The sequence below is a fragment of the Manis javanica genome, chromosome 8 (assembly GCF_040802235.1).
Source record: "Manis javanica isolate MJ-LG chromosome 8, MJ_LKY, whole genome shotgun sequence".
NCBI classification, from domain to species: Eukaryota; Metazoa; Chordata; class Mammalia; order Pholidota; family Manidae; genus Manis; species Manis javanica.
In genome coordinates this window covers 35,522,235-35,535,821 of record NC_133163.1, presented here as the reverse complement: position 1 = coordinate 35,535,821, position 13,587 = coordinate 35,522,235, and the positions used below count along the sequence as shown (strand labels likewise).

The 13,587-nt window shown below is 45.1% G+C and overlaps 1 long non-coding RNA gene across 3 annotated transcripts; it reads left to right on the top strand.

The window, feature by feature from the left end:
• Positions 1 to 389: 389 nt before the first annotated feature.
• On the top strand, positions 390 to 4,127 carry LOC140843256 (uncharacterized). Of its 3 annotated transcripts, none has more exons than XR_012120863.1 (3): positions 390 to 559; positions 945 to 1,059; positions 2,184 to 4,127. It is a non-coding gene; the product is annotated as an uncharacterized lncRNA (long non-coding RNA). The 3 variants fall into 3 exon arrangements; XR_012120866.1 differs by lacking the exon at positions 390 to 559 and adding an exon at positions 572 to 846; XR_012120865.1 differs by lacking the exon at positions 390 to 559 and adding an exon at positions 572 to 858.
• Positions 4,128 to 13,587: the final 9,460 nt, after the last annotated feature.

Sequence of the window (13,587 nt, the reverse complement as noted above, 5' to 3'; positions counted from 1 at the left end):
AAACAAGGGGCCTGGCATTTTTATTTTGTACTGGGGCCTTCAAATTGTGTAGCTGGTCCTGCCTGGAGGGCACCTGCAGGAATAAATGCCACCTGGAGTCACTGGGCCAAAGGCCAGGTGGGAAGGGAGAGGGACAGCAAGCACACAGCAGAGCAAGTGCCCCAAGAACAGGGGATGCCAGCTTTTCCATCAACCCCTGTGATGAGCACTCTTAAAGCAGCCCCCAGACTCAGGAGCCAGGGAAGGGTGGCAGGTGGTGAGTGCAGCTCCGGCATCTGCCTGTCCAGGTCTTTGTTTTCTCTTTCGCTCTATGCTTGGCTTTCACTTCAGCTGGTCTGGACCTGTGCCCATTATTCACTAGTAGAGTTTCATACCTAGTATTACTTCTTGTTGAAATTTCTTGTTTCATATTGCTTCTATCTTATCTCTTTAATTCTACTTGAGGTTTGCTTTAGATTCTTAGTCTGTTCTTGTTCTAATCCTTCTGTTTCAGATACTGTGCGCGCCTGGTGCAGTTTGCTGCTTTTCTTCTGAAGGAGGGACAGTGCCCGGGTTCCGGGTGTGTATCCCCTGCAGCCTTGGCTGCTCCATCTGGTGTTGCTGCAGGGAAGTGCCCGAGCAGGCCCCTGGCTCCCCAGGGGTTTCTCGTGCCTTGTTCCTATTGTCATTGTTGTTGGTTCCTGGAATCACCGTGTCTCTATAGTTTCCCCAGCGTGGATTTGGGAAAGGGCCCCAGCTCTGCTGCTCTGCCAAGTTGGCAGACCCTGAAGGTCTCTTTCTGGCTCACTTCTGAGTCTTGTGTAACCTATCCATGCTGCATTGTAAACGGGTGAAACCTATTTTGTTGTAAGTTGCTAGGTATGGGTATTTCTCCATTTCACTGGTCCCTTTCAATTCATTCACAAAGGGACAATTAATCAACTGCTACTGCCATTTAATTACAGGATCCCCCATCGTGGAGGCTTACAAATAAGGTATGTGAGAGGAAGATGTTTCATTTCTGAATTCTGATCGGTGAAATTTTCTTGCAGTCTCATTGACCAAGTGCCAGGCAATTGTGTAAGTTAATATTCATATATTTTTGGAGAGGGTATTTGTGGATGAAATATGATGTCTACACTTTACTTTAAAATAATTCTGCATTAAAAAAAAAAGAGTTTAAAAATAGGAGTTGTTAGTCCAGAGTATTACATTCACAAGACCATAGATTGTGGGAATCGTTCTTGTAGGGAAGTCATGTTTCTACTTTATACTGCTTATTATCTGACTTATATTGTATATAGTCATGTTATTTGTTCTACAGAAATGCTATGACCTGGATATTTGTGTCCCCCACCCAGATTCACATGCTGAAATTCTAATGCCCACTGTGAGGGTACGAGGAGGTGGGGCCTTTAGGAGGTGCTGAGGTCATGAGTGGGGTTACTGCCTGGTAAGGGGGGCTCCAGAGAGCTCACAGCCCCTTCCACCATGAGGGGGCACAGGGGGAGGCACTGACTATGAGCCAGGAAACCGGCCCCCATGAGAATTTGACTGTGCTGGCACCCTGATCTTGGACTTCCAGTCTCACGAACTGTGAGAAATAAATTTCTTTTGTTTAAGCCATGCAGTCTCTGGTATTTTGTTATAGCAGCCTGAACAGACTAAGACAATAAATATTTGGCAATATCTCATTCAATGAATTTTGCAGAAGTAATCCTCATTTCAGTAGAGAGAAAACTGAGGCCCACTAAACTTGTGGCTTGCTTGGGGCCACATACAAAACCAAGATAAGATCTTAGTTCTGCTGGGCACAGATCCAAGGCTCTTCCCACCACCCCATCCCTGTCCTTCAGGAATCAAAGAGTCCAAGTTTACCTGCCTGATTCAGCCATTTCACCTTCAGAGTACAGTGTCTACTTTCACAGATTCAGCCTCTCTTTGTTGATAGAACATGCACTGCAAAAGCCGATTCAGATGTTTAAAGTCAAATGTCTCACAAAGTGGTTGCAATTGATGGAGTACCCATAACTCAGGATAGTGACTGTGCTTGTTTATTCTTTCCAGTCTTTTTATTTGTTTTCCCTTTACCCATTCCTCTACAGCCCTTCCCTATGGCAACCACCAGTTTGTTCTCTGTATTTATGAGCCTATTTCTGTTTTGTTTGTTTGCTCATTTGTTCATTTGCTATTTATTTTCTTAGATTCCACATATAAGTGAGATCATATGGAATATGTCTTTCTCTATTTTACTTTGCTTAACATCCTCTGAGTCAATCCATGTTGTCACAAATGGCAAGATTTCGTTCTTTTTTATGGCTAAATAATATTCCATTGAAAGTATGGCTGCTGGCTTCTCCAGAGCAAGTAATCCAGGAAAAAGAACAAGGAGGAAATTGCAATGCGTTTTATGATCTAGTTTTGGAAGTCATACACTGTCACCTCTACCTTATTCTACTCATTAGAAGGAAGCCACTACTTCAAGTCCACACTCAAAGAGAGAAGATTTAACTTCCAATTCCTGAAAGGAGAATCAAAGAACTTGTGGACCTGGATTACAACCACCACGGGGATATCTCCAGTCAATTTTTTTTAACCGAATGGGATTGTATTGTACATTATGGCTTTGTATCCTGCCTGTTTGTGTTTATAAGCTCAGATCTCCTGAATTCAAATCCAGCTCCTCCATTCAGTAATTATATAATCTTGGGCAAGCTACTTAACCTCTTCCTTAGCTTCCTTATCTGTAAAATAAAAGTATAATTAAAACATACCTGATAAGGTATTGGTGATAATCACATGAGTTAACACATTTAGAGAACTTAGAATCATGTCTGTCACAGGATAAGCAGTGTGTGTTAGCTCTTATCGTACCACCAAGGATATTTTAAAAATACCTTAGTAGCTCCACAATGCATTATTATAAGGACATTTTGTATTTTAATTCTATTATTAGACATTTAGATCATTTCTAATTTTTTTTTATTACTGTGACACAATAAGAAATATATAATTGGTTTCTGCTCCCAGTTCCTGGCACAGAGCTCCTAAATCCCCCTGGAATTTCTTGGGTAATGGCAGTGTCTTTTGTTTTAATGAATTGAGTTAAATTGTAGGACACTCAGTTGATGTCCAGAGACTTGGAGAATTGGTTGATGTGGAAAAACTCCTCATACATCTGGTGTCAGAAGTATTGCAAATAGAGAAATAGTTTTTCTTTTAGTTTTAGTATTAGTAATGCTGTGATGAACATCCCTGTAGCTAAGTCTGTAATGTTGCAATGGAACTCTTTGAAACATAAACACAATTCTGCACATACTTTCAAGGCTGTTTTTGGAGAAAGGAGTCCAAAGCTTCCATCAAGTTCTAAAAGAGATCCCTAACTCAAAAGATATTAAGAATTGTTTGTCTAAATTGTAGTTCTCAGCCACTCAGTTTCAGGTCCTGAGGTGTGGGATTGGAGGTGTGGTCCTCAAGGTCAGGAGCACTGGTTCACACCACAAGGCTCCTGGGGGAGTTTGGAAGGCACCTTAATCACATTAGCAATGCATTATTGCATTTCATGGTAGTTTATTTCTACAACAATTTCTGTAGGTGACTAACTTAACCACTTTATTCTTGTTATGAGATCAAGCACATTTGTGGCCCAAGATCTGTGGTTCTCCGGTCTATTGTGTCTGGGCTGATTCCCTTTGGGGGTTATGGTTTGGTCACTCTGGTATGTATTTGGTATTGTTGAATAAATGAATGAATAAATGGAAGTGTTGTAAAAAGTGGTAATATATACAAGAAAATGCAAAGAGGAAGTGGCCTGTGTCAGGCTTCAGAGTGATTGAGCTTTTGTGATGATGGACTGTAAGAAACAATGGAAAGGATTAGGGGCCCTGATTCCTGGTGGAAAAAGGAGACTGCAATCGATGCTGCAAGGAGATGTTTAGAAGCATAGGTTCTAAGCACTGCTGGTGCTTCAGAGGCCTGCTTCCCCAGGTGCAGCCTTTTCTTGGAGACTTCACTGCAGCAGCTGCGCAGGAACTGAGCCAGTGGCCCCTAATGTCTGCTTTGCAGCTGCACCGTGTGGGCAGCTCATCTACAGTGTGCGTCCCCCGGCCCCACCTCTGAGAGTCTGACTTAGCAGGTCTGAGGGAGATCCCAGGCTTCTACATTTCCAGTCCTGGTGGCTCACAGGTGATCTATATTCATTCAGGTCCACCATGCAACAGATGCCAAGATGATATTGGACATACTAGAGATTTATTGGGGAAATGCCTATGAAGGATAAAAGAATGGGAACCCGGGAAGGGGGTACTCTTGAGCCCCACTGCAGGTCTGCCACCTTTGAGGAGGGTGATGGGCAGTGAGAAGATTTAGAGCAACTAGGAAGTTTAGGGGGAGTGTTGTGATAAGGCTGCTTGCAGTTCAGACACCAACTGCAGGTTCAGAGGCCCCAAGACACTCTCATGGTTCAGATTTGCTAGAAGTGTTACCAGAGATGGGTCCTTCGTCTCACTGAGAGAAATAATTCCAGAATGGATGCAAAGAAACCATTGAGCATTAAGAGTTTATTTGGAGATTTAGAGTTTAAAGAAAGGACAGAGGACACACCCAAGGGTTGGGGCATTAGGGAAAAATAGGGAGCCTTTTCTATATGAAGAGAGATGAATATTCATTAAGTAGGGTTAGGTTTCAAAGGGAACAGGTGGAGTCTTCCTGGAGTTCTGGCTTGCTTCTTTGTGGAGGGGAGAATTTTTTTTAACTATATTTGTTTCTCCTTGGAACTGTCATGGAGGAGGGGGCATGATTTTTACTATATTAGTGAGTGTGTAATGTATTTGGAGGTGAAGTCAGGGTCAACCTCTTCATGTTGGAACCAGCCAGTTTTGGCAGGTCTGTTATTTATACCCCCCTCTGCATCCCCTGGGAATAGCTTGTTCAGAATGTGTAGAATGTAAGCAAGCATCCGACCACAGTCCCTCCCTCTCCCTGCTTATGTCCAGCTATCTGCCTTCTCCGCTGAAGGACTCCCAGAACTCAGGGAGAGCAGTTACAGTCGTGATCACAGTTAATTACAGGGAAAGGATACAGATTAAAAGGAGCCAAGGGAAGAAGATGGGGCATAGGATGGAGTCCATATAGGATGGAGTCCAGGGAAGTATCAAACCCAGAACTTCTGTTGTCCTTGTGGAGTCAGGACATTGACTTTGCTGGCATCCATGTGAGACAATACCCATGGAGCGTTACAAACCAGAGCTCCCCTGAGCCCTGGTATTCGGAGCTTTTATTGGGGCCCCATCATGTGGGCATGAATGATGGATTGTCTGAGCAACTGATCTCAGTCTCCAAGTTGACTGATGCTGCATCACCAAAAGCCCCTCCCGAAAGCATGCTGTTGTTCTTTCTGGCGTGGCCAGCCCCCGCCCCACGGCCCGTTGTTACCATCGGGCCAGCCCAAGGCTCCCAGGCAAACAAAGATTACCTCCCCTGAGTCAAGGGTAAAGACCAAATCCCTTTTTGGGCAAAATTAAATTCTTTACTGCATAGACAGGAAGAGTCTTAGTAGTGTGGCTTTAAGAGAGGTTCAGCCAGGTAGACTGGGGAGCCCCTGAGCCAAAGCTGCCTGTTGGCAGAGTCCTGGGTCTCACAGGAATGGCCTGCATTAGTACCAAGGCCCCACTCCCATGCCCCATGCTCAGCATTGGCTGGGTGTAGGCCAGGGAAATGTGGCTTCGGAGTGAATGTGGGGGTGGACCCCAAAAGGCAGTAGCTGGGGCCTCCAGGCCAGCCTGCTCCCTGCAGCAGGAACGCTGAGTGGCACATTTCCATGGCTGTCACCTTATGACCCCTGAGTTGGAGTGGGCAGTGGGGTTGGGATGAGGGGGACCTGGCCTGCTAGTCTTGCTGCTGCAGTGGCATCTTTGCTGGAGGTGACTGGCTCTCCTCCTCCTCTTCCACCCCAGTTTCTTGGCTCCTGCAAAGCAGAAAAGAGTAAAGGCAGGGCTGCCAAGCAAGCCATGTCCATGTGGAGCGGGCCTGGCCTGCTAGTTCCCCCCCGGCTGTGGAGCTGCAGGGGCTCTGGGCACAGGACACAGAGTAAGAGCAGAACAAGAACAAAAGAGCTGGGTGGGCAGGGCAGAATAGCTTCGATGAAGGGTATCTCTCACGGCTCCTGCTCTCGTGGGATCCCAGCAACTTCTCCCCAGCCACACAAGGGACAGCCTGGGGGCCTGTGGCTCAGGGTCTTCTGCACTGTCAATGTGCACACAGCCGGTGACCAGCAAAAGGGAGTTTGTGCTCAGGAGGCAGCTGGAACGGAGCCACCCCGTGAGTCTCTTCAAGTCTTTTATTGATTTCTTCTCCTTAGACTCCACAAGCTGCTTGGGCAAGAAACCAGGTGGGGGAAACTGAGATTATAGAGAAAGTGCGGTGTGCAGACCGAGCATGTGGAACCAGGAAGGCAGATGACTCAGAACAGACTGTCAGCATGGGGCGTGTGTGTGTCTGCCTGGCACAGCTGGGCCTGCCCCTCATTCTCTTGCTTCGTGCCTACTTCCTCCTTTGCTTTCACATTGCCTTGGTGCTTTCCCTCCAGCTGTCAGATCCCCACCACCCTGGGGAAGGTGCGTGGTGCTTTCAGGTGAAGAATGAGGAAACATTGCACACTTAAGAAACGTCCAGGCCTGCACCACCCACCAGCAGCACTGAGCCTGAGGGTAAGGACAGGTGGTCGCGAGCTGCACCCTGGAACACTGTGGTCTTGGGGATACAAGACTGGACGTGGAGGCTGGCGTCCTGGGTCCTATAAATGACTTTGCTGTTGATTATTATCACTGTACTTCCTAGACTCTATGACACCATCGATTGTTAGATGCACCATCAATTTAATAACTGCTTTTAGGGAGAGAAAAAGAAATGTGGCCACATCATATGCACACATCAACTCAAACAACCATCTTGATTTCATCTTGCAAATGGCCTTATTTTTTTAAAAGCAGAATTTATTTAAAAAACTAAACAAGAGGAAAGGTGGTCTAATTCTGGGGTTGAGATGCAAAACCAATTCCCACATTTTGGAGTATTAATATGAATGGGCTTTTTATATGTGTCATTGCTGTATTTTTGAGAGGAAGAGGGTGAGTTGACCTGATAGACACTCACTCAAAGGATGGCATATTAGTAATATTTATAGTCAGTGAGCAGTGCAGGGTTTAAATTGGTTACTAGATATTTGCATTTTTTAACTACCCAGCTGAAATAAGAGAACTAAAGGATATTTCAGTTTTAGAATAATAATGGCTAGTCTTTGTGGAGCATTATTTCTATACAGCTGCTCTTGGTAGCTCGTTTAAGCCCACAGATATCCTATGAGAAGATGCTATGATGGGGACAATGAGTCACAGAGATTAAACAAGGTTCTTAAGGTCCAGTAGACAGGATGTAGACCTGAATCCAGGTGGTGTGGCTCCAGAGCCCACCTCTTGGCTGCACTATACAACCTCTCTTAAAGCATTAAGGGAAATAACCAAACAAAACTGATAATTTCTAGTCATTGCCTATGGGCAGAAGGAAATGTTGGGTTGGGCTAAAAGTAAGTAGGCGTATGCTGGTAACCTGGCTTCCTCGCTCCCCTGAAAAAGCCCTGGGTCATAACATTTGCCAATTTCTTTGGCATAAATGCCTCTACTCTGCCTGATTTCAAGATTCCAACTCACTGGTAAAATTCCCGAGTGTTTAACAATTGCCTTTCAGGAACTGGCATGAGCCGACTCTAACATACCACTGGCTCAAAGTAATTTTTCAAGTTAATGTAGGGCAGTTTGGCCAGGAATGTGTTTTGCATGATTTCAGTTAAAACAACCAGGGGCAGGACTTGGCATTTGTGTTCAGGGCTTGGAAATGGCTTTTCCTCTTCTGTGCCCCACCTGCTAACCAGGAAGCCAGCCCCTTGTCAGCCTCTGGGGGGTGAGTACATGCTTGTCACCCCTCCCAGAGCATCTCAGATGAACGCCAAGGTTCCCATTCAAAGGGAGGCATTTGGCTGGGTCACACTGAAGAAGGAGCACTTAAAGGCTGCTTAAGTGCCTCCTTCCTAGAGCAGATTGCTGGTGGTGACATAAGTGAGGGGTTAGGAATTGGCAGGTGAGCTTTGGCCAGTGTGGGTAGAAGGGAGAGAGCAAGCCTTATATAGCTAAATAACCGGAAAATATTTAGGTTACTGTCAGGACAGCTCCAGAAACAGAGTCATGAAGTAGAAGTCACAGATGCCTACAGAGGCCAGGTGAATAACCTAAGTGGGAAAATTAGACAAGGTATGAAAAAATAGGGAGTGGCGGGAACTGTGGCAAATTGTGAGTACCTGTTCAGCCAGAACACACTGAAGTGTTTTGTTTCATTTGGTTTTTAACATTATAGGCCAACCAAAATAGGTTCACGTGCTGGATGCAGGCTTCTACTTTCTCGGTTCTGTCACCAAGCCTCTCCTTGCAAGTTTTAAAGGCCAGACTCATAGGCTGTCCTGCCAGTATCCAGGGGCTACAGTTACCTCTGCTCCTGATCTGAGCAGTGGGCAGCAGGGGTAGGAGGACAGTGTGATCTGTCCATCCTAGGCGCGTGTGTGCTGTGGCAAATTTTAAAACAATAATAAACTAAAATTTAGTCTGCTTTTTATTATCAACATGTGCGGGCAATTCTGAACAATGCCATTGATAAATAATACCTTCCCTGAAAAAAAAACCTTTTGTTGGTCTACGTTCTAAATAATTGTTATGGTTACTGTTGAGTTTTAATAATACATATGTAAGCTTCAAATGACACATTTAAATAATTTATGTATTAATATACACGGTATTCTGCACAAAAGTGAATTTGAGAATGAACCCCTGACTCCAGTGGATTCACCCACAAGCATTTGTTTCCAGAATAAATACCTAATGATTAGGGATCCTTCAGTTTCAAACCCTGTGGAACCACATATTCCTGTGTTTAAATAATAGATGAAAAATAAACAATGGCAGCCCATGATTGTAAACATGGAACAGAATCCTGAGTGAGTTCAGTTTTGTTTTTCTATGTGACCATGCCAGAACTCAAAAGGGCAATGTTTAAATGCTTGGATTGTTTTCATCAAGAGCTGGATGCTTGTTCTCAAACAATGTATCAAATAATGCCAGTATTCATGGTTACTCAGCCATTTTCTCTGTTATTTTTTTATAGAAGCAAAACTTCAGAAGTTTACCAACTATAATAGAAATTTATGGTGAGTTTTCTGAAGGTACATTAGCAAAAGTTTTTGACTGTTGGAGACATTTGAAAGCAGCTAAAATTGATCCCAAGGAAATAAATACACAGACAGTATTGCAACTTCTAAAATTAATTGTGACATGGGATTTTTACGAATCTCTGACAAACCTATCCTTGCACTTAAGACTTCCTACCTATTTGTGTATCTGTTGATTCATGAAAAGAAGTTTTTCTAAGTGAAAATTGATTACTAGGAGTGAAAATAGTTCAATAAACTGTCTATTGAAATGAATTTGTGAAGATAAGTTTTGACAATTTCATTAATAAATTTATAGAGGTTAAGCCTGGAAAACAGAAAGTAGAATATTCACTGCAACAGACCAATATGTAGGTATGTTTGTTTGAGTTTTTTAAAAAAATTGATGTAATTAAAATGTACCAATGCATTGCTTTTTCTCTTTTTAAAAATTTTAACATTGATTGATTTATTACTGCCATATTTATAGAGAGGAAGCTCAATAAAAGAAAACCTTTACTGTCAGTGTTCCTTTTCTGGCCATTATTATTATTATGTTTCATTTCGTGGTTATTACTGAAAGTTCTCACGCAGAGGAGGAAGACATTAAAAGTGATTTGCCCATGGTGTCCCTGACATGCCACTACTCTGAAGTCTGCCTTAGCCTTTTAGGTGAGGATGGCCTCCAGGCAGCAGGAACACCTGGGTCTCTCTAGGAAAGAGACCATGTGCAGAGAGGGTTTGTCCTCAATATTTTATTTAAAACTTTTTCCTACACTGGGATGGTTTTGAGACAACTGATCCTGACCATTTAATGGCTTGATTGGAGAGTCCGTCCAGGCATCCCAGAATGGGTTTTGGAGCAGCCATGGAAATCCAGGTATTTAATTTTATCCTTGGCTGAGGAGTGGTGGGTCTTGTTCCCACTTGAGAATACAAATATTGTGGGGGTCTTTCTTGCCACGGTTCCAGAGAGCTGACATGGGGACTTTCATAGGCACAATGCCCTGAGACTGGGTGAAATGATGGAGGTGACCTGCTTTCCTGCTGGCTCCTGGCCCCCAGCCAGACCATTTTGCTACTGGTTCCATCCTGGTTGTCTTTGCAGAATGGGAGGCGGAGACTTGTCAGCTTGATAAAGGGGCAGAATTCGGCAGCAAGGATGACCCCTAAACCAGCCGTGCAGACAGGCCTGGGCGAGGGCCTACTGCGGCCAGCCCGAGATGGGCAGAGATGGTGGCTTTCTCTGAAGAATAACTTGAAAGATAACTGATCCAAGATAAAAACCTTCCACCCACCTCAGCCCTGCCCTCCCCATCCCCTACCCCCCACCTCCCACCCCTACCCCTGCCTAAGCCCCATGAAGTCTGGAATTCTCACCACTGAGGTATTACTACTACTAATACCATCTGGAGGGACAACTACACTCACCCTCAAAATGACAAGGCAGACCAGCTCCTCAGTAGCCAACCTGGTCACTCAGGGCCCTGGAGACCAGGGCTGAGGAGCAGAGATGGATTTGCAAGGAGTCTGGGATGAGAGGAGATCTGGGGACAGGAGAAAAAGAATGGTAGGTGGGGAAAGGCCTGGGCTGCCAGGGCTGGGAGAAGGGCCCAGTGCCTGGGGATGGGACAAGCCAAGGGACTAGTTCTCACCAGTTGCCCTGCTTCAGTGCAGGAATCTAAAATTGTTGTGTGCCAGGGAGAGCAGGAGGTGGCATGGAGACGCTGCAAAGGCAACTGATTTCTTCTTGGAAACTGTTAAGGTTATTGATTTAAGTCATGATAGGCTCAAGGGCACTAAGCGATTCTCTCAAAAGGAAATCAAACTGCTTCTGCAGGTGAACATTTCTTTTTATTTAGACAGGGGTCTGAATCTATTTAGGTGAAAGCTACTGGGTCTCATTTCTGGAGCTATCTGGAGAGACCTATAAAGTTTATTGATTGGACTTACTTAACTTACACGGGCTAATAATAAAACAACCAGAATCATCAATCTGTCCCTAGATCCCCCAATAGAGTGATTAGAGGGTGGATTTCTTCCTCCTCAGAGAAGTTGGTTTATGGGGAAAGCCCTGAGGGGGTTGGGACAATAGATGCTGCATGGTGACGTTCTGGGGCAGCATACCAGGGAGGCCTCATCTCAGCCAGGTGAGGATTGTGGGGCAGGGACCCAAGTTCTCTGGGAATAGTCTGCAGGGACCTCTCTGGACAACAGAGTTGGACAGCTGCAACAGGAAGGTGGTGGGAAGTTGCAAGATTTATGTTTGCCATGTGAGAAAGGGCAAGAGAACGAGGATACTGATGCAGGGCAAGGGAGGAGCGATGACTGGAGGGGGCAGACAGCCAAGATAATTGAGCAGTCAGCACACCTGCCTTCAAGTCTCTATAGCCCATGCTGTGGGTCTGCCTTCATGCCAACTGGAAGGACTCGGAGAAGTTATTCGATCTGTCAAGTACTTCTCTTACCTTGAGAAATAAGACATGTCCTTACTCACTTGCAGTCTTGTTGGAGAGACAAGATGTTCTCACTTGACGAGATAATGACCTGAAACTTTGGATGAAATGCCAAGTCCATGGCACACATAAGCACTATGGGAATTCGGGAAAAGGCAAGCTCTGTGAGGGCTGGACGGGGTGAGGAGGGTCTCAGAAGGAGGGCGAGACTTGAACTAGGCTTCCCTAGTTCAAGAAGAGCAGAGGGGAGTTGGATGAATAAATCCTGTCCTAGAAATGTAGCATTCATTGTCTAACTGGGCAAAGAAATACTTTAGGACTACGGGATAATATACATAGTGGTTAAATGTGAGAGCTCTGGAGTCAATGTTTGGTTCCAGCTTGTGTTTCGCCAGTTATATGGGGAAATACCTTAACATCTACAAGTCTTAGTCTCCTCATCTATAAAATGGGGATAATAATAGTATTTATATGGTAAAGTAGTTGTAAAGATTAAATGAGACTAGTGTTTGTAAAGCACTTAACACAGTGCCTGGAGCATAGAAAACATCCAGTAAATGATAGTCTCTACCATTATTATTATTAGTGGTGGTAATAACTATTCAGACAATGGCCACTTCTGGAGTGTTCTGATTCCATAGAAACTGCTTAGAGGGGTGGATAAAGGGCAAGAAGAGATTTTCTATCTTGAGGGAAATCACATAGGGAACCATATTCAAAATTTGAACATGCTCTCCACCAGTAGCTTCCATGGAGCTCCATGAAGCTATTTCTTTACTTTCTCAGAATGTCCTCCCTGACATCTGCCCTGATCAACCACCCCTCCCTTCCAGGGTCCACTGGAGCTCCTCTCCTCATGAAAGCTTCTCTTACAACCCCAGCCACCAGGTCTCTCTTTCCCTGAGCCTGTTGCCCTTGCCTCTCTGTGAGCGTGAAATCGGAGGGCTGACGCATATCTTGAGTCTCTTTCATGGCTGTTCTGCATTTTCCCAGTAAGTTGTGTGTTTCTCAAAAGTGGAAACTGAGCATGTGCTCCGCAGACCTTATAAGACTCAAATCTCACTGAGGCTACAGTGTTCTCCGCTGAGATTGAAGGGTCTGTGATCTCTCTATCCCATCCCACCTCCATTTTTTTCCACCACCCTTGTGCCTGTTGCTCAGTTCCTGGACCCAGGCACTCTGTGGGGTTCTGCTCCACACCTCTGTGAACTTCCCAGGACGCCTGAGCCGCGCTGGTGAGGAGCCCCGCTAGGAGAGAGCAGTGCTGCTGGCAGACTGCACTTCTGTGAATGACCAGGAGGGAAGCAGCTGCCAATGCTCCAGGGCCAGACTTTGAGCTAATTTCTGACCTTTTTGGGCTGTTCCCAGAAAGATGGCCTCTCTAGGGCTAAATGGGTCTTTATCAGTTTCCAATTGAGAGCTGAGTCCCAATCCAACCGGACAGGGAAGGCAGACTGGAGTCTGTGCTGGGAGGACAGGGACTCACCACACCTTCCTGCTTTTCATGTGGCTTTCCTTCAGGGCTGGGAATTCCCCTAAACCAAGTTTTGTATCTTGGTTTTCAACAATTGCCTGTTTGGGAAGCAGATCATTGTAATCATTACTGTTCCTCCTACCCCTGTTCTCCCACTCAATGGGTTAGGCTTCAGTTGGGGGGAAATTAATATGTAGGTAATATTGCTGGATGGAGAGAGAGGCTTCTGGGCCATCAGGAGATGACAGCTGAATGGGGGACAACAACATCAGGAATAAATCATTTTAAGTATCGTGCAAGGACAGGTACAACAGGTACATCATGCAACGACAGGTAAGCAGGACAGGTACAACCAGTCGTATTAGAAATGACAAAAACTCACATCTGGCCTCAAGGAGAGGCATTCTGGCCCAAATGTCATGCAGATC